Below are 18709 nucleotides of genomic sequence, written 5' to 3'. Positions count from 1 at the left end.
GCACAGGGGGCATTATATGTGAGGGACGCATGATGGGTGCATTATATGTGAGGGGCAAAGAACGGGGGAATTATATGTGAAGGGCACAGCACAGGGGGCAATATATGTTAGGGGCACAGCATTATTATGTGGGGGGAACAGGACGGGTCATAATTATTATATGTAGGGGCACAAGATGGGGCATTATTATTATATGTGAAGGCACAGAGTGTTCTGCATTTCAGAAGTATATTGTAGATTATGAGGAATTTCTGGGGTGGTACCTTTTTTTATGGGCAACAATACATTTGGGTATTTCATTCAGAGGGTGCACTGCACAGCAAGTTATATTCAGAGAGTGCAGTGTGGTGTAGTATTAAATTTAGAGGGCACAGTGTGGTAGTATTATATTCAGAGGGCACAGTGTGTGGTAGAATTATATTCAGAGAGTGCAGTGTTTGGTAGTATTACATTTGGAGGGCACAGTGTGGTAGTATTATATTTAGAGGGCACAGTGTGTGGTAGTATTATATTCAGAGGGTGCAGTGTATGATAGTATTATATTCAGAGAGTGCAGTGTTTGGTAGTATTACATTTGGAGGGCACAGTGTGGTAGTATTATATTCAGAGGGCACAGTGTGTGGTAGTATTATATTCAGAGGGTGCAGTGTATGATAGTATTATATTCAGAGGGTACGGTTTGTCGCAGTATTATATTCAGAGGGTACAGTGTGTTGTTTATTCAGTGGATACAGTGTGTCAGAATTATATTCAGAAGGTGTGTGCCAGTATTATATTCGAAGAATACAGTGTCTGGCAGGTTTATAATAATTATTGTTTTCATATAGAGGATCAGAATCATAGTGAGGAGCCGTCTGGGCGTCATGTTCTGCAGAGAGAAGATTTAGCTGGAACAAGTCCCGGTGGTATGTACATCTGAATTAGATAAGGAAAGACTATAGAGAAGACATCACCTGTAGTCACTGACATCATTCTGTATCCTCCTGTGTGTGTCCCATCAGAGCTGGAGTCACTTGTAAGTTCTGCAGTAATGATGGGTGAAGCAACAACTCCCAGCATCCCCTCACCACTACTTAGGTCATACTGGAAGCTGTAGTTTTAAATGGTAAAAACTTCTTTAGCACTTTCCCATTCTGTGGCAATTGGTATATTTGATTATTATTCTGACATGTGAGCACGGCCAAAAAGTCTTAAACAAGGTTAAGACTGTATGATACATTTAATAATATTGTAAGTTCCGTAAGCAACATCTTATTTTCTGTCTGCCAACACAAAATACTCTAATAGTTCCCCTCCCGAGACTCGACTCTGGATCCGCCCCTGGTGTTCCCTTTATTTTTTTGAGCAGTGTGTATATATACATACAGTCATGGCCATAAATGTTGGCACCCCTGAAATTTTTCAAGAAAATTAAGTATTTCTCACAGAAAAGGATTGCAGTAACACATGTTTTACTATTGCTGGCCACTTTGAAACTCTCCAGCGCTTTGTTGCCATCCATTTCTGGGTGCTTTTTGACGCATGTTTGGGGTCATTGTCCTGCTGGAAGACCCAAGATCTCGAATGCAAACCTAGCTTTCTGACACTGGGCTGTACAGTGCGACCCAAAATCCATTGGTAATCCTCAGATTTCATGATGCCTTGCACACATTCAAGGCATCCAGTGCCTGAGGCAGCAAAGCAACCCCAAAACATCATTGAGCCTCCACCATATTTCACTGTAGGTAATGTGTTCTCTTTTTCATAGGCCTCATTCCGTTTTCCGTAAATGGTAGAATCATGTGCTTTACCAAAAAGCTCTATCTTGGTCTCATCTGTCCACAAGACGTCTTCCCAGAAGGATTTTGGCTTACTCAAGTTCATTTTGGCAAAATGTAGTCTTGCTTTTTTATGTCTCTGTGTCAGCAGTGGGGTCCTCCTGGGTCTCCTGCCATAGCGTTTCATTTCATTTAAATGACGACGGATAGTTTGCACTGACACTGATGCTCCCTGAACCTGCAGGACAGCTTGAATATCTTTGGAACTTGTTCAGGGCTGCTTGTCCACGATCCAGACTATCCTGCGTTGACACCTTTCATCAATCTTTCTCATGTCCACGCCCAGGGATTGCAAACTTCTTGATAATGTTGCGCACTGTGGAGAAAGGCAAATATCTATCAGCAGGCACCCCGTGCAAATGCCCAGGGGGTATCATCAGACCCCCCCCCCCCATGTCGGTGATCGCCGCAGATCGCCGGTTAATTTACACCAGTGATCTGCGGCGATTCGGGTCATACAGGTCACGTGGGGAGATACATGGTGATCGGGGGTTTAGGATACACCCCCAATCACCTCCTGTATCTATCTAATAGGTCCTCAAGGGTCCGCGCCCTATTTGGGGTTCAGGGAGCTGCGAATTGCCACCCTTTTTTTTGGCCGCAGCTTTTTTTTTATTTTCCCATATAACGGTGTGTGATTTATAATTACATACCGTTATACATAAAGTTACACCAAGCACACACTACATACTCCCCCTCCACACACACACACCCTCCCCAGCCAACACCCCCCACCCCCCCACCACCACCACCACCGTAGAAAAAAGGCGATGGCCCGCCGGGCATTTTCGGAGGAGGAGGCCTTACTTGCCTCCGACTCCGATTCTGCCAGTGAGGACGAGGAAGAACCTACTTTTCTGTGTTCTTCCTCGTCCTCCTCATCATCTAGTACTGATGATGAGCCCCCCAGAAGGCGGCGGAGACGCACCCCCCAGGAAAGTGACCCAGTGGCACTAGTACGAATGGCCATGCTGCTTGTAATAGGAGTCCGATCCCCAGACTATTTTACTGGAGCCCCCTTCCGGTGAACCTGTCTGGAGACCCCCAGAGGGTTATCAGCCACGGATTCCTTAGTTGGTTGGCAACTCAGGAATCGGCATTGACAATGCTGAATTCACTGAAATTGACTCTTTTAGTTATTATTTCAGTGACAGATTTGTCATTCTAATGGTGGAGCAGACAAATCTGTACGCCCAGCAGCTCATCGTCCACCACCCAGATTCACTTTTGCCCAGGTCCAATGAATGGTACACCATTGATGCAGCAGAAATGAGGACATTTTGGTGCCTCGTGCTGCATATTGACCTGGTCAAAAAATCCAGTGTCAGACAGTACCGGAGGAGGGACATACTCTACCACACCCCGCTCTACAGTATGGTCATGACACAGAGGTGGTTCAAGGCCATTCGGAAATACCTTCATTATGCAGATAATGTGGCAGGTCCCCCCCGAGGTGATCCCGCCTATAACCGGCTTTACAAAGTGAGGCCGGTCATAGATCACTTTGGGGCCAAGTTTTGGGATGAGTCTCTTATCAGTTTTAAGAGGAGACTCACCTTCCGCCAGTACATTCCCTCGAAGCGGGCGCAGTATAATGTGAAGCTCTACAAACTTTGTGAGAGTACCTCCGGGTACCCTTGCAAGTTTAGAGTATATGAGGGACGAGATTCCCGTATTGAACCCCCAGAATGTTCCCGAGTGTTAGTGGGAAAATCGTTTGGGATCTTTTGCACCTATTGCTGAATAAGGGTTACCACGTGTACTTGGACAACTTTTATACCAGCATCACTTTGTTCACATCCCTTGCCACCAGATCAACGTCCGCTTGTGGGACCGTGCGGAAGAACCAGAGAGGCCTCCCTCTAAATTTGATCCAGACACCTATGCCCAAGGGTGATTCCCATGCCCTTACCCATGAAAACCTGTGGCTGGTCAGGTATAAGGATAAGAGGGATGTCCTTATGCTGACCATAATTTATGGTAACGGCAGCTCACCTGTCCCTGTGCGAGGTACCACAACAACGGTCCTCAAGCCCAATTGTATTCTGGACTACAACCGGTTTATTGGTTGATCTCTTTGATCAAGTCCTCAAGCCATACATCGCCATGGGGAAAACACTGGTATGGTACTAAAAAGATGCGGTCTACTTGGTACAGGTTGCCATGTACAACTCTTTTGTACTGTCCCAGAACGCTGGCAACACAGGGATATACCTCCAGTTCCAAGAAGAAGTCCTAAAGGCCCTGATCTTTGCTGACCGGGAAAGAGCAGGCCAGACTTCCCAAGGAACTGAAGTTATAGGTGCCAGGATCGTCCCAGGCCAACACTTTCCAGGTGAGGTCCCCCACACTGGAAATAAGGGACGATTCCAGAAAAGATGCAGAGTGTGTCACAAGAGGGGGATACGGAAGGACACCACCACTCAATGTGACTCTTGCCCCGATCATCCGGGCCTCTGCATTAAGGATTGCTTCAGGGAATATCACACTTTCATGGAGTACAAAATTTTCCAGCTTCATTTTAATATTCCATAATTTGACCCCAATGTACCAAGTCCAGAGTACATTCCAAATTTTAACCCCAAAAATTATGTTATAAAAAAAAAACCTGATAAGACTTCTGGGGATATTTTTTCCAAAAATGGGTCATGGGTCACTGAGTCACTATCATCGGGGACTTTTTATGTTGCCTCAAATGTGCAGCGCTCTCTTTCCACCTGAGCAGGGTGCGCAACAGGCAACAGGTTAGGGACGGCCAAACACATCACATTCCCAGAATGATGATTCAGAGCATAGGGTTTGAGGTGGGCATATGTTTTAGTTTTGGCTATGCTCTGGGTCATTATTTTGGGAACATAACCTGTTTTATAATTTTATGTCCCACTGTACCCCTTGTTAGTAATTTACCCCATGTAACACTCCTTGAGGGGGGGTCCCGCGGTTCTGGCTCCATAGGCAGCTATATAGAAGCTCAAGGCCCCTGACTGCGCTCCTGCTCCTCCGAGACCTGGTGTGCACCCGCAGAGCTGTTTACACCCAGATATGAGGAATGTCCTTACTCCAAAGAAATGCATTTACAAATTTACGGTGACATTTTCTCCTAATACTACTTGTGAAAATGAAAAATTTGGGGTAACCCCAGCATTTTAGTGTACAAAATCAAATTTTTCCTTTTCACTTTAATGAACATTTATTAAGCACCTGTGAGGTGTTAAGACTCACTGTATCCCTTGTTACGTTCCTTGAGGGGTGTAGTTTCCCAAATAGTATGCCAAGTGTTTATTTTTTTTGCTTTACTGGCACCATAGGGGCTCCCTATGTGCGACATGCCCCCCCCCCCCCATTTCAGCAAAATATGCAAATGTGACTCTTTCTCTTCTGAGCATTGTCGTGCGCCCGCAGCGCACTTGACGTCCACACATGGGGTATTTACATACTCAGAAGAGATGGGATTACAAATTTTGGGGGGCATTTTCTCCTATTGCCCCTTGTAAAAAAGTAACATTTGGGGGGAAACCAGCATCTTAGTGACATTTTTTTTTAATTTACACATCCAACTTTAACGAAAAGTTGTCAAACACCTGTGGGGTGTTAAGGCTCACTGTACCCTTTGTTACGTTTTTTGAGGGGTGTAGTTTCCAAAATAGTATGCCATGTGTTTTTTTTTTTTTTTTTTTGCTGTCCTGGCACCATAGGGGCTTCCTAAATTTTAGTGGGAAAAAAAAAGAATAATTTACACATCCAACTTTAACGAAAAGTTGTCAAACACCTGTGGGGTGTTAAGGCTCACTGTACCCCTTGTTACGTTCCTTGAGGGGTGTAGTTCCCAAAATAGTTTTTTGCTGTCCTGGCACCATAGAGGCTTCTTAAATGTGACATGCCCCCCAAAAACCATTTCAGAAAAACTCACTTTCCAAAATCCCATTGTCGCTCCTTCACTTCTGAATCCTCTGCTGCACCCGCCGAACACTTGACATACACATGAGGGTTTTTCTCCTTTTACCCCTTGTAAAAATTAAAAAACTGTGTCTGCAAGAACATGCGAGTGTAAAAAATGAAGATTTTGAATTTTCTCCTTCACTTTGCTGCTATTCCTGTGAAACACCTAAAGGATTAACACACTTACTGAATGTCATTTTCAATACTTTGAGGGGTGCAGTTTTTATAATGGGGTCATTTATGGGGTATTTCTAATAAGAAAGCCCTTCAAATCCACTTCAAACCTAAACTGGTCCATGAAAAATTCTGAACATTGAAGCCCTCTGATGTCTTCCAAAAGTAAAAACATGGCAACTTTATGATGCAATCATAAAGTAGACATATTGTATATGTGAATCAATATATAATTTATTTGGGATGTCCATTTTCCTTACAAGCAGAGAGCTTCAAAGTTAGAAAAATGCAACATTTGCAAATTTTTCAACAAATTTTGGAATTTTTTACGCAGAAATGATGCAAGTATCAACAAAATTTTACCACTAACATAAAGTAGAATATGTCACGAAAAAAATATCTCAGAATCAGAATGAAAAGTAAAAGCATCCCAGAGTTATCAATGCTTAAAGTGACAGTGGTCAGATGTGCAAAAAACACTCTGGTCCTACAGTGAAAATTGTCTTGGTCCTTAAAGGGGTTCTCCGCTGCTTAGACATCTTATCCCCTATCCAAAGGATAGGGGATAAGATGCCTGACAGCGGCAGTCCCACCGCTGGGGACCCCCGTCATCCTGCACGCGGCACCCTGTTTGTAATCAGTCCCAGGAGCATGTTCGCTCCGGGTCTGATTACGGACGACCACAGGGCGGGTGGCGTGTGACGTCACGCCTGCGCCCCCGTGTGACTTCACGCTCCGCCCCTCAATGCATGCATACGGGAGGGGGCGTGATAGCGGTCACGCCCCCTCCCATAGGCTTGCATTGAGGGGCGGAGCCTGACGTCACACGGGGGCGCAGACGTGACGTCACACGCCGCCCGCCCTGTGGTCGTCCGTAATCAGACCTGAAGCGAACACGCTCCGGGGACTGATTACAAACGGGGTGTCGCGTGCAGGATCACGGGGGTCCCCAGCGGCGGGACTCCCGCGGTCAGGCATCTTATCCCCTATCCTTTGGATATGGGATAAGATGTCTAAGCACCGGAGTACCCCTTTAAGGGGTCAAAGATTGGACCAGGGTGAAGCTGTAGATGTTATGCAGGTGGGGCGTAAAAAAACAAAATGCACAATGCTGTGTTAAATAATAAGATGTTGTTCATGATGTTGTAATGTCTGACACAATAAACAAGTTGAAGGGGGGGGGGGCTGGATATTTCCTTTGAAAATTATAATATTACATGTTATGGATGCAAAATTTATGAGGATAGAACGTTGATCCAAGGATTTATTCTGATCGTCATATAGGAGTCGGGAAGGAATTTTTCCTCTGTCATGGGGAAAGTGGCAGTGGCACGCGTGGTTGTACTCGATGGACTCTTGTCTTTTTTCAACCTTACAAACTATCTTACTGTGTTACTATCTCTATGTAATATTTTAGCATTGTTATTTATTTTATAATTTGATATTTGAAATGATATTTAAAAGGGTTTTCTAACTTGTATATTAAAAAAGCTCTGTTTCAATGTTTCCCAAGCCCGTTCCTCAAGTCCCCCCAACAGGTCATGTTTTCAGGATTTCCGTAGTCTTTCACAGGTGATATAACTGTGGTGATGCCTGATTCACTGACCATAATCGTATTACCTGTAAATAACAAAGGGAATCCAAAAAAACATGATCAATTGAGGGCACTTGAGTACTGCGCTTGGGAAACACAGTATTCCAAAATTAGGCGATAACAAGCTTAGCCTTGTGGGTCTGGCCACTAATCATGAGATAAAAATTGTCCCCTGAATGAATGGAGCACAGCACGTGTATGCAAGCAGCGCTCCATTCTTTCTCAGAGTTTGACAATGTTCAGAAGCCCCATTTAGAATGAATCGAGCAATGTCCACAAATGCATGCTGCGCTCTATTCATTTAACCCCTTAAGGACTCCCTTTAACATCTGTATCCCTTTAACATCTGAGCATTTTTTTTGTTTCTTTGTATGTATAGATTACTTGGGTTGTTACCAACATCTTGTGAAAATGTCTTGTAAGGTTTAGAAATATATTTTGTGACGTGCTTAATACTTATTTTACTAGCTATAGATTTTTCAGATAAGAAACAGATATTGAAACATGTTGTTTTTTCTTATGCTTCTATTTTCTGTAATATTTATTTATTTATTTTTGTACATTATTATGGGGGCAGCTATCTTGCTTGAACCGTTTTTATAGTTGTACTTTAGTGGAAAACAAATGTTTTCAAATCAACTGGTTCCAGAAAGTGAGACAGATTTGTGAATTACTTCTATTTAGGTTGCTGTATACTCCAGAGAAAGTTGTGTATATTTTTTTCCAGTATGACCACAGTACTCTCTGCTGATCAGGAACTGTCCAAAGTAGAAGCAAATGCCCATAGCAAACTTCTCTTGCTACGTACAGTTCCTAACACGGACAGAGACAGAAATGTCAGCAGAAAGCACTGTGGTCAGACTGGAAAGAACTAAACAACTTTTTCTGTTTTCAGCAGCTGGATAGATTAAAGGGGTACTCCGCCTCTAGACATCTTATCACCTATTCAGAGAATAAGGGATGATATATCTGATCGTGGGGGGGGTTCAGGTGTCCGGCCGCTGGGACCCCCCACGATCTCCAAGCTGGCACCCTGGCATCTGTACATTTATGTTCAGAATGCCTTGTTCGGGAGGCCATGGTCGTGACATCATGCCATGCCCCCTCCATTCATGTCTACGGGGTGTGACAAGAGACCACAGCTGTCATGCACCCTCCCATAGACATAAATGGAGGGGGAATGGCGTGACATCACGCTTGTCCGAACCCAGCGTTCTGAACAAAAATGTTCAGAACGCTCAGGTGCTGGCCAGGAGATCCGGCCGCTGGGATAGGGGATAAGATGTCTAGGGGAAGAGTACCCCTTTAAGATTTTAAAATAGAAGTAATTTACAAATCTGTTTAACTTTCTGGTATCAGTTGATTTGAAAACATTTGTTTTCCGACGAAGTACCCCTTTAACAGCATTTAGAGATATGCTTTACAACAGGAACACTGACATAGGCAACAATAGACTGAAGCTGCCCCATTCACATGAATGGGAAACATCACTGTGCAATCTGTGTGACCTTTTAAGGAGTCATTCTACAGAAAGGGGGAAACTGAGAGCAGCAGCTATTGTGTGTATCTATGCTATCTACATACTGATAGATCATGCATGCAAGAAAAAGAACATATGGGACGTTTCCTAGTGTTGAAACATTTTACACAAATATAGAGAAAATATGGCGATATGCTCACCCTCAGGTGTTGGGTTCAGGGCACCAACCCATAAACTGATAAGGTGGACACTGCTGGGAAGTGATCTGTACAGAACAGGAAGGCTCAGATTAGTTTTAAGCCTAGTGGTCAGAATGGAAACTACAAGATTTCAGGGCTATTTTAAAATATAGATCACCAAAAATTCTTTAAAAATATGGTTAACACAAAAACTTGATTTAAACAATAGGACATTTTCTGATGACGCATCGAACATGTGCAGAGGAAAAGTTGACCAGTTCCCTTAGCAACCAGTTGAGATTGCGTCTTTGATTTTTTAGAGGCATTTTTAAAAATGAAGGAAGCGATCTTATTAGTTACTATGGGCAACTACTGAACATTTCCTCTGCACAGGTTTTGATACATCTTCCCTGTGTCCTTAAAGACGTCTTTCAAGAACCTCTTGAATTTAGAGCACCTGGTGTATACTGTATGCAAATGGTGTGTGCCACTTCTCAATGAATATGTGCAAGAGGATCCTGTATAGACTCTTATCAATGTGCAATTGTTCACAGCATGAGGCCAACAAGTTCAACCTATAATCCTTCAGTGCTGATCACAAGGAAGGCAAAAACACCTCTGAGTCGGAAGTCAACTACCTTACTTGACAATTAGAATAAATCCCTGAATCAACAACCTATGTCTAGAAATGGGTCCATAGAACTTGTAATATTATCTTTTCAAAATGAATTCAGGCTCCTCTTCAAAGTGATCAGAAATCAACCATTACACAGGCAGAGAGTTCCATAGTTGTTTTGTTTCTACAATAGAGAATCAAACAACATCAGATGTGCACTAACATATGTAAAGGGTCTGCACAAACCCTAGATATGCCCCCACAGACAATGAACTATAAATCTTAAACCAAATATAGGGGTGTCGCTAAAAAAATATACTCTTTAATAGTTTCTCTTAAAAACCACCAAACTCAGAATACAAGTGGAACCCAGAGATAAGATAGAGTAGGGATATAAATAAATTACCAAAGCGTATATAGACAGTAAATAAGTATATACTCATCTAGCAGTGAGCCCAGGCTAATCCCTTAATGATAGGATATAGCAGCAAGTCCAGGGCTCAATGCACACAATGAGAGAGAGAATAGTATTCAGTTCCTCTTATTTATGAATAATAATAATATTTTGACGCAGAGTTTTCTACCACCTGCTGATAGAGAAACTTGGCTCAATCGTACCCCTGTGGTAGGTTGTTTTCCATGCTGCCATTGCCGTACATGTACCAATATTGAGAAAACTAGACATCTGATAGATGAGAGAACTGGAAAAATACACTACATAAAAAATGTCATCAATTGTACAACTAAAGTTGTTGTCTATGTGGCAATTTGCCCTTGCAAGAAATGCTACGTGGGCAAGACGTTTAGGGAACTACGCAGGAGGGTGTTGGAACATTTGGGGGACGTGAGGAATAATAGGGACACCCCGGTGGCCACGCACATGAGAGAATATCATGCGGGGGATGTCAGAGGCCTTAGGATTGTAGGAGTGCAGAAAATTACTCCATCCCCAAGGGGAGGTGATTTTAATAGGTTTTTGTTACAACAAGAATGTAAATGGATATTTAAGTTACAGACGGTAACCCCTCATGGGTTAAATGAACAGTTAAATTTCTCCTCATTTATTTAGTTCCCCCTTGCCCCCTGGATGCTCCAGTTGATAGCTGGAGGTGGTTCTTAGGTAGTTAGGGAGGGTCCTAGTGGACCAACTTCTAGTGCCACCTCTAACTAGTTAGGGCTTAACAGGGCACAATAGGAGGTATCCTGATATCTCGGTACCGTCCTTATAAGGACGTCACTGCCGCTTAGGGTCGAGGGCCTTAAAATAGGTGCGAGCAGGGTGTACTAGTGCCCCTAGGGCCTGGCTATTTCTCCTTCCAGTGATTATCCCTTGCTAGGTTTCCCCTGGCTTACATCTGGAGCCTCCAGTTGGCGAATTATCAGAGGATATAGTAAAATAAAATATACAATATGGTTTATTCAATACCACCTATATAGACATCACCTTCTCTCTGGTTTCCTATCCCGCTCCCTAGATGTTCCTGACCACTCCTGCTGTCACTGATGGATATGCTCATTACCGATCTCTCTGTGGCTGAATGTATATGAATTATAGTGCCAATTACTCATTGCAGACCTTTATTATAGTTTTGTTGAGCCTTACTATTAGGAGGTCTCTGATCTAATGCAGGATTTTTCTCTTTACATATATACATAGTGCCCTCTTTCTTGCCCTAAACCAATATGGCGTAATAGTTTTCATTGAATTTTCCTACTTCCGGTTATCGCGATGCTTGACAGGAGCGCCGCGAAGTGAGCGCTCTGTTTGACGAGGCTGCGCCCCCTCCTTGGACGCCGGAAGGAGAGCGGCTTTGACGCGAGCATAAAACCCGGAAGTATAGGTGATATTGTTAGGCGTCGGCTTCACCTAGCCACGCGTAGACGCTGGAGCCCTATCCGGTCCTCCCTGCCACTGCAGGCTGACTTTGTACGGACGGCGCATATTGTAAGTATTACATTCACTGGCCGACCGTGTACAGTAGGGTGCCATTTTGGAATTAGTATATATGACCTAATTGTGCTCCCTCCCTTTTTTTTATAACTTGCTATTTTAGGGACTCCATGCATAGAACTGTGAGTATGCTCTGGGCTTTATGTATTGATGGCTACTGGAAAGGGTAGGTCATATACTTATTCTGGCTTTTTCTATTTGTTTTATTTGCAGGGGCTGACAACTTCACTGGCTTCACTTGGTTGATATGTGTGGGGCAAACTTGCCCGTCCTTTTCTATATATTTATGTTGATTCTTATGGAAATATAAATAGGTTACCCTGAGGAAGTCCTTGTGTATGTGCACTAGCACACGGACAGAAACGCGTTGGGAACAAGCTATTATATCAATTAGGAGGCATTTATATAATTATGCTCATTATATTATTGATAAATGAGAGGAACTGAATACTATTCTCTATTGTGTGCATTGAGCCCTGGACTTGCTGCTATATCCCGCCTATCCATAAGGGATTAGCCTGGGCTCACTGCTAGATGAGTACATAGTTATTTACTGTCTATATACGCTTTGGTAATTTATTTATATCCCTACTCTATCTTATCTCTGGGTTCCACTTGTATTCTGAGTTTGGTGGTTTTTAAGAGAAACTATTAAAGGGTATATTTTTTTAGCGACACCCCTATATTTGGTTTAAGATTTATATAATTATCTATGATAATGGCGAAGCCTTCTTTCATTTAACCTTTTCATGGTTTTAGGCCTAGGTGTAAACAGTAAAAGGGGTTTTCTCACAAGGCAAAGTAAGCAAAATTAGATGTGTACTGCATAGATACAGTACAGACCAAAAGTTTGGAACACCTTCTCATTCAGAGTTTTCTTTATTTTCATGACTATGAAAATTGTAGATTCACACTAAAGGCATCAAAACTAGGAATTAACACTTGTGGAATTATATAAATAACAAAAAAATGTGAAAGAACTGAAAATATGTCATATTCTAGGTGGAATGTGTCCCCAAGTGCAGTCACAAAAACCATCAAGAGCTACAAAGAAACTGGCTCACATGCGGACTGCCCCAGGAAAGGATAACCAAGAGTCACCTCTGCTGCGGAGGATAACTTCATCCGAGTCACCAGCCTCAGAAATCGCAGGTTGACAGCAGCTCAGATTAGAGATCAGGTCAATGCCACACAGAGTTCTAGCAGCAGATACATCTCTAGAACAACTGTTAAGAGGAGACTGTGTGAATCAGGCCTTCATTATAGAATATCTGCTAGGAAACCACTGCTAAGGACAGGCAACAAGCAGAAGAGACTTGTTTGGGCTAAAGAACACAAAGAATGGACATTAGACCAGGGGAAATCTGTGCTTTGGTCTGATGAGTCCAAATTTGAGATCTTTGGTTCCAACCACCATGTCTTTGTGCGACGCAGAAAAGGTGAATGGATAGACTCTACATGCCTGGTTCCCACCGTGAAGCATGGAGGAGGAGGTGTGATGGTGTGGATGTGCTTTGCTGCTGACACTGTTGGGGATTTATTCAAAATTGAAGGCAAACTGAACCAGCATGGCTACCACAGCATCTTGCAGCGGCATGCTATTCCATCCGGTTTGCGTTTAGTTGGACCATCATTTATTTTTCAACAGTACAATGACCCCAAACACACCTCCAGGCTGTGTAAGGGCTATTTGACAAAGAAGGAGAGTGATGGGGTGCTGCGCCAGATGACCTGGCCTCCACAGTCACCGGACCTGAACCCAATGAAGGCAAAAGGGCCAACAAGTGCTAAGCATCTCTGGGAACTCCTTCAAGACTGTTGGAAGACCATTTCAGGTAACTACCTCATCAAGAGAATGCCAAGAGTGTGCAAAGCAGTAATCAAAGCAAAAGGTGGCTACTTTGAAGAGCCTAGAATATGACATATTTTCAGTTGTTTCACACTTTTTTGTTATGTCTATAATTCCACATGTGTTAATTCATAGTTTTGATGCCTTCAGTGTGAATCTACAATTTTCATAGTCATGAAAATAAAGAAAACTCTTTGAATGAGAAGGTGTGTCCAAACTTTTGGTCTGTACTGTATGTGTAAAGGAGTACAAATGCTGTTTCTAACACACTTTCCCACAATCCCCCTTGCTTACATACACAGTATAGACTAATGAGCAATATGCAGTTGAAATGAGCATTTGTGTTTGTCTCAGTGTGTGCCCTAAGACTTTTGTAACCAAGGGCAACAGGGCAAAATAAAGAAGGCACACAAGGATTAGTAAGCATGAAATGCACATTTCATTCAAATATTTGCACTTTGCAGTCAGATTTCCCTCTAGACGTATTTTGTAACCTTGGTTGCCCTACTTTGCACATTCGCTAGTTCACCTGAGTCTCTCCTATATATAGTTGTTCAATACTTTAAACATTTTTCCGAAGCAAGTTGAGAAATAAAAGCTGAGCTGTGATTCTTGCCATGGGCAAAGAAGACAGGATTTGTCATCATTATTTCATTTGGGAGCGGCTGACTAGCATTGGTTGCTAAAATGAAGTTTACAGTCATCAAAGTCAGTTGAAATTAAGCAACTAACAATCGTTTTAGCTAACCAAAGACAGAAGATGGCCATGTCTACAGTTTTTGTTGAAGCGTTGCTAGTCCATGAATAATTGTTCTTTAAAACAACATTCCCAGAATTATTTTTTATCATTTGAACAGTGACAATGAACATAAAAGGCTAGTTTGAACAACTGGGAATATGGAATAAAATGTGTATAACTTCATCACCGTAACAATCAAGGTGTCAGCAGAGAGCACAGTGGTCATGATGTCAGCAGAGAGCTCTGTGTTCAAAAATGAACTTCCTCTGTAGTATTCAGCAGCTAATAAGTACTGGAAGGATTAAGATTTTTCAATAGAAGTAATTTACAAATCTGTTTTACTTTCTGGCACCAGTTGATTCCAGTTGATAAAAAAAAAAGTTTTCCACCAGAGTAACCCTTTAATAGAATCTTGTACATTACATCTTTCAGTGCTGCTGTTTTTCTGACATGCAGGAGAACGGACACCATGCCCACAAGCCTTTGATTGACAGCTGTCTGCCTATATAAAATATGGGCATACAAATGCCAATCTATTGTTTTATGTAGATAGGCTACGTTAAATATTGGCATCTGATGACATGTGATTGGCCATGGACTGGGTTTTATCATTTGCCAATTTCATGTAACCGGCACCTGAACTCAGACTTCTAGTTTTCTTACTCCAAAATAGTTCTGAAAACCAGTGTCATCCATATCACAGAAACAAGCAAATGGCTGCTATGGGTGCCTGGCACTAAGCTGCTTCCCCTGTTTACTGTGCTACTAATATAAGCTTACTGAATACAGATTTAATATTGCTCACATTCAAATCTAGCTGTATAAATCCATATGCAGTTATCTCCCCCTTACTGGTGGCCAGGACCACCATCAGTATGGTTGGTACCGCCATTAGGCGCCTGGGCCAATTTAAAGTGGTTATCCTGGAAAAAACTGTTTTTAAATATCAACTGGCTCCAGAAAGTTAAACAGATTTGTAAATTAAATAGAAAAAATGTTTACCCAAAACCTCAAGGAGAGTGTATATAGTATTATAATGAATAGAACAGACCGTGCTTCAATTAACAGTAGTATTTATTATAATATCACATTAATTATAAAAATTGTGGTAGTATTAAGAAGATCCCCTCACAGGGCCCTATGGGGGGAGCTCTCAGTGACGTTACACGCCAACTCCACGAGGCCGAGATAAATACTAATAAATACTACTGTTAATTGAAGCACGGTCTGTTCCATTCATTATAATACTATATACACTCTCCTTGAGGTTTTGGGTAAACATTTTTTCTATTGAACTTTTTTCTCTTGCACCTAGGGTATATATAGGTGCCTACTCAATTTAACCTCGGATCAGTGTATTAATTGTGAGCTGCACTTATTCTTTTTCTTTAGATTTGTAAATTACTTCTATTAAAAAAATCTTAATCCTTTCAGTACTTATGAGCTTCTGAAGTTGAGTTGTTCTTTTCTGTCTAAGTGCTCTCTGATGACACGTGTCTCGGGAACCGCCCAGTTTAGAAGCAAATCCCCATAGCAAACCTCTTCTAAACTGGGCGGTTCCCGAGACACGTGTCATCAGAGAGAACTTAAACAGAAAAGAACAACTCAACTTCAGAAGCTCATAAGTACTGAAAGGAATAAGATTTTTTAATAGAAGTAATTTACAAATCTGTTTAACTTTCTGAAGCCAGTTGATATATAGAAAAAAGTTTTTTCCTGGATAACCCCTTTAAGCATTAAAAAGGGCTCTGCTGCTGGCTCTGTTCCTTTCCCCTGCACTGTCTGGGGGCTCAGACAGTTTGGCAGTAAAGAGCTTCAAAATTTCTGATGACGGTCATGATGGTGACTGCATGCTGGCAGACATATCATTTTATCAGTTAGGAAAATAGAGCCCCCTTTGCAGATATAATGTGGAAGAGTATGTTCAATAAAGGCATAACACATATGGCAAGGCTTTCAGTGGGATCTATTGTATTTTTTGGTATTTGGGTCTGCCTTTGGTTCAATCTATCAAAATGATGCATTATTCTTATTGTTCACTGCATTACTGGAAGCTTGCCAGATTGCCATGTTTTAACAGTACAGTTACAATAGTATATAATGTAAAAGTGCACAAAGTGATGTTATAGAGAACTATGGGCATATTTAAAATTTCTATGTAGCCATCAAGGTATGTAGTCTAGTTTTAATATATTGCACTCCTCACAACTCAACTAATACATTTTCTTACAGCGCTGGCAAAAGATCTTACTTTAATGTGATCAGTCCTGGCTGTTGCATGAGCGTGGGACCACAGCCTGTCTTCTCCAAGCAGCACATATTGGAATGTGAACGTAATATTATGCATACAAGCACCAAACCACACATGCGGACGTCAAAAGTGAGAAGAAAATGAAATGATCTGAAAATACAGCAGATTTTCTTTCTTTCTACAGATGGGACTACATTCAATTTTAAATAATTATTTTTTATTAGATTTTTTTAAATTCTCTTTAAAATACAGATTTAGTGCTTTAAATTATTCATGAAAGGGGTTGTGTAAGATTAGCAAAAAGTTTATGTCTGGTTTTGTACACTGCTCAAAAAAATAAAGGAAACACTCAAACACAATGTATCTCCAAGTCAATGACACTTCTGTGACATCACACTGTCCACTCAGGAAGCAACACTGATTGACAATCAATTTCACGTGCTGTTGTGCAAATGGAACAGACAACAGGTGGAAATGATAGGCAATTAGCAAGACACCCCAATAAAGGAGTGGTTCAGCGGGTGGTGACCACAGACCACTTCTCAGTTCCTATGCTTCCTGGCTGATGTTTTGGTCACTTTTGAATGCTAGCGGTGCTTTCACTCTAGTGGTAGCACAAGACGGAGTCTACAACCCACACAAGTGGCTCAGGTAATGCAGCTCATCCAGGATGGCACATCAATGCAAGCTGTGGCAAGAAGGTTTGCTGTGTCTGTCAGAGTAGTGTCCAGTAGAGGAAAGAAAAGAGGCGGAGGCGCTCCTTGTGGAGTAAAATCACTACAATGTAAGGGGGAGGGTAGGGGGAAAAAATCACTGCTCACCCGACATAGTTGTGTAGCCCATACACAACAATGGTGATCGCGTAATCCGGATCTGCAGCCTGCAAGAGGAAGGCATTGATGCTATGGACTGGCCGTCCGTTCCCCAGACCTGAATCTGGATGAGCACATCTGGGACATCATGTCTCGCTCGGATGCTTTAGTCCAGGTCTGGGAGGACATCCCTCAGGAGACCATCCGCCACCTCATCAGGAGCATGCCCAGGCATTGTAGGGAGGTCATACGGGCACGTGGAGGCCACACACACTACTGAGCCTCATTTTGACTTGCTTTAAGGACATTCCATCAAAGTTGGATCAGCCTGTAGTGTAGTTTTCCACTTTGATATTGAGTGTGACTCCATATCCAGACCTCCATGGGTTGATAAATTTGATTTCCATTGATCATTTTTGTTATTTTGTTGTCAGCACATTCAACTATGTAAAGAAGAAGGTATTTCACAGGATTAGTTCATTCATTGAGATCTAGGATGTGTTCTCACTGTAGTTCATTTCCATTCACAAGAGATTAGAATAGAAATGCTGCACTCAGAGTGTTCACTGCACTTCAGCGCCTACTTACAGAAATTGTAAAGACACACCACATATTGGAATATTAGCAAACTTTGCACTTCAGTACTTAAGATACCCTATAGAACTATACAAAATACATTGGAATTTTGAGATAGTATGTGATATAGGGGATAACATTTATGCTACAGTCAAATGTATATTTTTTTGTCCTGGCCATTCCTAAAGATGCAATTGGGATTGATATTCTGGACTGTCATCTATATTAACCAGCTCCATAATGTCAACAAAATGGTACTGAGTTTCAGCACTGCCTCATAGATAGTTTCCTGAGCTCCAAGATGTCTGTTGGTGACAGGTAAGACTGTAGTTTGTGGTCTGTATGCCTCAAGAATTATTCACAAAGTATCCCTAAATCCCCAAAGGCCCTTTCATTTCCCCTTAGCACAATACAAGTGCAAGTGCTCTCTTACATATCACTTCCTACGGATGGGACCCACTACTCTGCGGAAATAATTTCGGAATGTTGTCCTCATACACAGGACAGAGAAGCTGATTGCTCAGCCTCCAGAAGCTTCCGAAAGAAGCATCAATACATGAACCTCATGGACCATCTTCTAGTCATCCCCTTCATCACGTTTTAACAAGCTAATCTGATATAATGCTTGTAAACTCAATTTTTATGGACTCCCATCCTTTATTTATTTTTGTAGCCCAGTGATAGTGGATGTACTTATGATATCTAATAAAACTTTAAATATCAATGGCAACA

General features: G+C 42.0%; 1 long non-coding RNA gene across 2 annotated transcripts in view; it reads left to right on the top strand.

The window, feature by feature from the left end:
- LOC130369597 (uncharacterized) overlaps positions 1-16935 on the top strand; it is a 30379-nt gene extending 13444 nt beyond the window's left edge. For both annotated transcript variants that reach the window (XR_008892832.1, XR_008892833.1), the window contains exon 3: positions 16571-16935. This is a non-coding gene — a long non-coding RNA (uncharacterized LOC130369597). The remainder of the gene's footprint in view (positions 1-16570) is intronic.
- The last annotated feature ends 1774 nt before the right edge of the window (positions 16936-18709 follow it).

Source organism: Hyla sarda, chromosome 1 (genome assembly GCF_029499605.1).
Source record: "Hyla sarda isolate aHylSar1 chromosome 1, aHylSar1.hap1, whole genome shotgun sequence".
NCBI lineage: Eukaryota > Metazoa > Chordata > Amphibia > Anura > Hylidae > Hyla > Hyla sarda.
Note: the sequence above shows the minus strand (reverse complement) of the source record. Positions and strands in the feature narration are given on the sequence as shown.